Source organism: Scyliorhinus canicula, chromosome 13 (genome assembly GCF_902713615.1).
Source record: "Scyliorhinus canicula chromosome 13, sScyCan1.1, whole genome shotgun sequence".
Classification (NCBI taxonomy): Eukaryota; Metazoa; Chordata; class Chondrichthyes; order Carcharhiniformes; family Scyliorhinidae; genus Scyliorhinus; species Scyliorhinus canicula.
This window is the reverse complement of record NC_052158.1, coordinates 43,852,775-43,859,880: the sequence shown is the minus strand read 5'-3', so window position 1 is coordinate 43,859,880 and position 7,106 is coordinate 43,852,775. Positions and strand designations below refer to the sequence as shown.

At 48.3% G+C, this 7,106-nt stretch overlaps 1 pseudogene; it reads right to left on the bottom strand.

Annotated features, from left to right (window-relative positions):
- Window positions 1–498: 498 nt before the first annotated feature.
- On the bottom strand, window positions 499–643 carry LOC119976867 (annotated as a pseudogene).
- Window positions 644–7,106: the final 6,463 nt, after the last annotated feature.

The window sequence follows — 7,106 nt, the reverse complement described above, 5'->3', positions numbered from 1 at the left end:
TTCTCCATCTCCCTGATGGTTCCCCCCTGCACCGCCAGTCATTGTTCTGTCTTTTCCAGCACCACCTTGAAGAGGGCCAAGGTACCCACGACTGCCACTTTCACCTTTGCCACCGTCTCTAGCTTGATGGCATATCTGTAATTTAGGAGCTCCTGCGTTCAGAGGTCCATCCATTCGCTTACTGGGGCATAGTCCGGCATGTGCCTTGATGACCCGGCCTGTTCGGGTACAGCCAGCTCTGTCTCACTCCGCGTGCTCTTCGTCGGCCCGTCCTTTCTATCCAGGCTTTTAATGATCCTGCCATCTTTTCAGTTCCTAAATTTGTTTGTAGGCATTTTTCGGTCGCTGTGGTGATCGTGAAGGAGGATGGGGAAGGTATTTGCAAGCTTAGTAGCATATTTTGGGGCTAAAAGTGGCAAATTCAAACTTCCAGGAGGAGATCCACTCAATACATACCCGTCACCGGAAATCATGAGTTTGTATTTTTGATTTGTAAATCAGGGGAGAGCGCGAATACAGTTCCCCACTACCACAAATTCTGCAGTCGAGTATCCTGCATTTGGGGACGTCGCAAGCATCAGCACACCCGGAGTGCAGGAGGATAACCTCATCCCAGGAGATCAATGGGACACCACGGTAGCACAGTGGTTACCACAGTTGCGTCACAGTTCCAGGGTCCCAGATTCAATTCCCGGCTTGGGTCACTGTCTGTGCAGAGTCTGCATGTTCTCCCCATGTCTGCTTGTGTTTCCTCCGGGTGCTCCAGTTTCCTCCCACAAGTCCCGAAAGATGCGCTGTTAGGTAATTTGGACATTCTGAATTCTCCCTCTGTGTACTCAAACTATGTGACCAGGGGATTTTCACAGTAACTTCATTGCAGTGTTAATGTCAGCCTACTTGTGACAATAAATATTATTATTATTATTAGTTGACTTACATTTACCCTTAAAAGGAACCTACCTTCACATAAAGCTGCCTGCAATACATATACTGTCCATCTGGTGTCACTGCTGCCTCACCTCTCAGTCCGACTCCTCACTATTGGCAAGACAAAGTAGCAGAATAACTCAATCTGTTTTCATACTGTTTTCAATATAGATTCAGAAAAGTTAGAACAACAATCCTGCTTAAACCACATGGACAAAGGACTAGAAAATTTTCAATTTGTTTTTATATTGCGTTTAATATATATAGAACAAAGAATCATAGAATCCCTACAATGCAGAAGGTGGCCATTTGGCCTATAAATTTGCACCGACCCTCTGAAAGAGTCCCACCCTAACCCCATAATCCAGTAACCACACCGAAGCTTTTGGATACTAACGGCTAATTTAGGATGGTCAATCCACTTAACGTGCATATTTTTGGACTGTGGGAGGTAATCGGAGCACCCAGAGGAAACCCACGCAGACACAGGGAGAAAGTGCAAACTCCACACAGTCACCCGAGGCCGGAATTGAATCAGAGCTCCTGGTGCTGTGAGGCAGCAGTGGTAACCACTGTGCCACCCCAAACAAGAACAAAACAGGTAAGAAACAGGCCCTTCAGCCCTCCAAGCCTGCGCCGATCATGCTGCCTGTCTAGCCTACAACCTTTTACACTTCTTGGGCCATTTATCCTCTATTCCTAATCATGTATTTGTCAAGATGCCCCTTAAATGTCACTATCGTATCTGCTTTCATCACTTCCTCCGGCAGCGAGTTCCAGGCACCCACGACCCTCTGTGTAAAAAAACTCTCGCAAATCTCTTCCAAACATTTCCCCTCGCACCTTAAACCTACGTCCCTTAGTAATTGACTGGGAAAAAGCTTCTGACTATCCACTCTGTCCATGCTTCTCTTAATTTTGTAGACTTCTATTAGGTCACCTCTCAACGTCCGTCATTCCAGTGAGAACAAACTGAGTTTATCCAACCTCTCCTCATAGCTTGGATTGGATTTGTTTATTGTCACGTGTACCGAGGTACAGTGGAAAATATTTTTCTGCAAGCAGCTCAACAGATCATTAAGTACATGGGAAGAAAAGGGAATAAAAGAAAATACACAATAGGGCAACACAAGGTATACAATATAACTACATAAGCACCGACATCGGATGAAGCAGACAGGGTGTCATGTTAATGAGGTCCGTCCATGAGAGAGTCATTTAGGAGTCTGGTAACAGCGGGAAATAAGCTGTTTTTGAGTCTGCTCGTACATGTTCTCAGACTTCTGTATCTCCTGCCCGATGGAAGAAGTTTGAAGAGTGAGTAAGCCGGGTGGGAGGGGTCTTTGATTATGCTGCCCGCTTTCCCCAGGCAGCGGGAGGTGTAGATGGAGTCAATGGATGGGAGGCAGATTTATGTGATGGACTGGGATGTTCACGACTCTCTGAAGTTTCTTGCGGTCCTGGGCCAAGCAGTTGCCATACCAAGCTGTGATGCAGCCGAATAGAATGCTTTCTCTGGTGCATCTGTAAAAATTGGTAAGGGTTAATGTGGACATGCCAAATTTCCTTAGTTTCCGGAGGAAGTATAGGCACCAGTGTGCTTTCTTGGTGGTAGTGTCGACGTGGGTGGACCAGGACAGATTTTTGGAGATATGCATCCCTTTGAATTTGAAACTGCTAACCATCTCCACCTCGGCCCCGTTGATGCTGACAGGGGTGTGTACCGTACTTTGCTTCCTGAAGTCAATGACCAGCTCTTTAGTTTTGCTGGCATTGAGGGAGAGATTGTTGTCGCTGCACCACTCCACTAGGTTCTCTATCTCCCTCCTGTATTCTGACTCGTCGTTATTCGAGATCCGGCCCACTATGGTCGTATTGTCAGCAAACTTGTAGATGGAGTTGGAACCAAATTTTGCCATGCAGTCGTGTGTGTACAGGGAGTAGAGTAGGGGGCTAAGTACGCAGCCTTGCGTGGCCCCAGTATTGAGGATTATTGTGGAGGAGGTGCTGTTGTTCATTCTTACTGATTGTGGTCTGTTGGTCAGGAAATCGAGGATCCAGTTGCAGAGTGGGGAGCCAAGTCCCAGGTTTTGGAGCTTTGATATGAGCTTGGCTGGGATTATGGTGTTGAAGGCGAAGCTGAATTAATTCTCTCCTTCAGAATTAATTCTCTCCTTCAGAATTTCCTCCAATAATTGCCCTACCATTGATGTGAGACTCACTTGTCAGTAATTCCCTCGTTTATCTCTGCCACCCTTCTTGAACAGTGGAACATTAACTGTTCTCCAGTCCTCTGGCACTATGGGGAACGTGTTGGGCCTGTACTCTCCTCATTTCCTTTTTGAATGCCTTCCTCTGCTCCGCTATAGATTTTCCCGCAAAAAGATGTACCCAGTCAACTTTGTTCAGAACTGGCCTTATTCTAATAAAAATCTGCCTTCCCCCAATCCAAAACCATTTTTTGCAGGTTAACTTTTTCCTTGTCCATAACAAACTTGAACCATACCGTGTTGTGGTCACTATCACTAAAATGCTCCCCCACTGCCACATTGAACACTTGTCCAGCTTCGTTCCCCAGAATCAGTCCTGCCCTTCCCTTAACCATGTCTCTGTGATGGCAACAATGTCACAATTCCTTGTGTCAATCCACTACCTTAATATGTCAGTATTATGGCAGCACGGTAGCATTGTGGATAGCACAATTGCTTCACAGCTCCAGGGTCCCAGGTTCGATTCCGGCTTGGGTCACTGCCTGTGCGGAGTCTGCACATCCTCCCCGTGTGTGCGTGGGTTTCCTCCGGGTGCTCCGGTTTCCTCCCACAGTCCAAAGATGTGCAGGTTAGGTGGATTGGCATATGCTAAATTGCCCTTAGTGTCCAAAATTGCCCTTAGTGTAGGGTGGGGTTACTGGGTTATGGGGATAGGGTGGAGGTGTTGACCTTGGGTAGGGTGCTCTTTCCAAGAGTCGGTGCAGACTCGATGGGCCGAATGGCCTCCTTCTGCACTGTAAATTCTATGACAATTTACCTATTATACTCCTAACATTAAAGACCTTGGGCAGAATTCTCCGCTCCCGCAAACAATTGGGAAGGCCGTCGTGAACTCGGCCAAGTTTCACGACAGCCTCGGAGGCCGCTCCTCTCACCTTATTCACCCCCACCCAGAGGGCTAGGAGCGGCGCTCCGTAACTCTCGGCCGCCGGGCCTTGACGCTTGCGTCTAAGTGGCGCGCCGAGAGTGACGCGACGGTGGCGCCTAAGTGACGTCAGCCACGCTTGCGCAGGTTGGCCGGCTCCAACACGCGCATGCACGGCTGACGTCACGACGGCTCAAACCCACGCATGTGCGGTTGCCGTCTTCCCCTCCGCTGCCCCGCAAGACGTGGCGGCTTGATCTTGCGGGGCGGCGGAGGGGAAAGAGTGCGTCGCTTTGAGACGCCGGCCCGACGATCGGTGGGCACCGATCGCGGGCCAATCCCCTCCCGAGCACGGCCGTGGTGCTCACTCCCCTCTCCGCCCCCCACAAGCTTCAATCCAGCTTTTGGCGCCATGTTCACGACGGCAGCGACCAGGTGTGGTTGCCGCCGTCGTGAACCGGTTGCGAACGGCAGGCCGCTCGGCCCATCCGGGTCGGAGAATCGCCGGTCGCCATGAAAAACGGCGAGCGGCGATTCTTCTGAGCGGCGGGTGGGAGAATCGCGGGGGGCGCCGGGGGGGGGGGCGTGTCGTGAGTCACCCAGCCCTCCCGCGATTCTCCCACCTGGAGTGGGGAGTGGAGAATCGCGCCCCTTAAGCCTTATCTTACTCTCCTGACATTCAATATAGCTGAGCTCACTCTGACTTGCTTCCTTAACGTTAGGATGATATGTCTCTATTTTACAAATACTCTGTGTCCCCTTTCCCTGCCAAACTAGTTTAAACTCCTTCCAACAGTCCCAGCAAACCTACCTACAAGGATATTGGCCCCAATGTGGTTCAGGTGCAGACCGTTCCTCTTGTACATGTCCCACCTTCCCCAGAAACGGTCCCAATGTATCTAGAACCCTCCTGCACCAACTCTTGAGCCACGTATTGATCTGCCCTATTTTCTAATTTCTGTACTCTCTAGTATGTAGCACTGGGAGTAATCAGAGATTACAAACTGAGGTCCTGCTTTTTAATCTACAGCTCAGCTCCCTGAATTCTTGATGCAAGACCTCATCCTGCATTCTACCTACCGGTATATCGTTGGTATCAACATGTACCATGACCTCTGACTTTTCCCCCTCCCCATTAAGGATGCCCTGCAGCCGTTCAATGACATCCTTGACCCTGGCACCAGACACACAAAACACCATCCTGGAGTCACGTCTTTGGCCGCTGAAATGCCTCTCTGTTTCCCTGACTAATGAATCCCCTATTACTATTGCTGATCCTTGGTTCTTCCTTACCCTTTACAGTCGTTACTTGTGGTGCCAGAAGCTTGGCTCTGATTGCACGCTTCTGAGGTACCGGCAACCCATCAGCTTCCAAAATGGAATACAGATTGTGAGTGGGACCCCAGGGGACTCCTGCACTACCTGCCTGGGCTGTCTGGTGGTCACCCATTTCCATTTTCCCTCTTGTCGCTTGAGATGTGGTGTGACTATCTCTCTAAACAAGCTATCCACCTAACTCTCTGGTGCGCCACAGTGACTCCAGCCACTGCTCAAGCTCCAAAACCGGGAGCTCCAATTTATCCAGTTGGGAGAATTTTCCACAGATGTGATCATCTAGGACACTGGTAGGGTAAAGACTCCCCACATGTGACAGGTCACACATTGCACTTGGCTGCCCTTACCTGATATGCCTTAAAATTAAAAAATTACACCTTAGACTAGAACAAATAAGAAGTAATACTTTTCCTAACAAATACGTTTATTTTAGCTTTAGCTATTTAGATAAGACTCTTATATAAGTTAATCACCAACCAATCAGGTGACATCGCTCATGGATTTTTTTTCAAACGCAGCCTCAAGCTCCGCACCCCACCATCGCTTTTATCCTCTGTCTCGAAAGCTTATCTCTCGCAGGTCCGATGCTCTCCAGAAGCCCGAAGGTAGGTCTTCCAGACTCAGCAGTTTTTGTGGGAAGCGAGTTCCAGATTTCTAGCACTGTTATAGTGTATAGGTAGGGTATTACAAATCTTCAAAAAAATTATTTTGAAGGTCACGTTTTATAAACCTCGAACTGAGTTCAAAGCCATTTCCTAAATTGACTCCGAGGATCACATGCCATTCTCCTTGTGGATTTGGTCTGGAACCCTTCAACGAAAGAGGAGATATCCTCAGATATATACATTTAAAATTCAATGAATGTTCCAAAAGAGTGAATAAGACTTATCAACTTGATGGATTTTCCTCCAAACACAAAGACATTGATAATCCACTCTTGAGGTGTGAACAAGCTTTTTTTTAATAAATGTTTTTTTATTGAGTTTTTGAACAAAGTATATTTACCGTTATGTACACCGAATAATATATATTAAAAAGTAATAATAATAAAAAATAAAAAATAAAATAAAATAACTGGTAGGGTGATGTGCACCAGCTCAACAGCAGCAACTCTGTACAACTGACAAAATAATTTACAACATATAAGTAGGCAACTGTTTGTGTGGGGGGAGGAAAGGGGGGGGGGGGGGGGGTGGTTGCAGACTGGGGAGATAGATATACATTTGGGTGCCGGAGAAACAATTACAGAGGGCAATACACGAATGGGTCTGGTGTTGTCACTTGCTTCTCCCTGACGGATCTCGCTGCGGTTGTAGTCTCGCGCTCACTTCCGCTTCAGCTGTTCCTCCTGTCTTTCGCCTGTATTCTCCTTGTTCTCTGTTCCTGTAGATGCCAAGCTTGTTATCGTATCCCGTGCCCTCCATCCGGCTATAATTTCCCTGCCTCCACCCCCACCTCCCTGGTTCTCCTCTATTGTTCCCTGTCTCTTCACTCTTCCCTCCCACCTCTCCCCCGCTTCTGCCCACTCCCCCCCCTCCTGTGGTTCACATTTCTTTCCTCTTAGGTTTAGCTTCCCCCCCCCCCCCCCCCCCCGGTCTATCCCTCCATCTCATACTTTGGCTGCTTTCCCCTGATTCTTGGCTACCTGGCTATTTTTCTGCTTGTTCATTGGTCTCAAACAGGTCCTGGAACAATTGGGTGAATGGCTC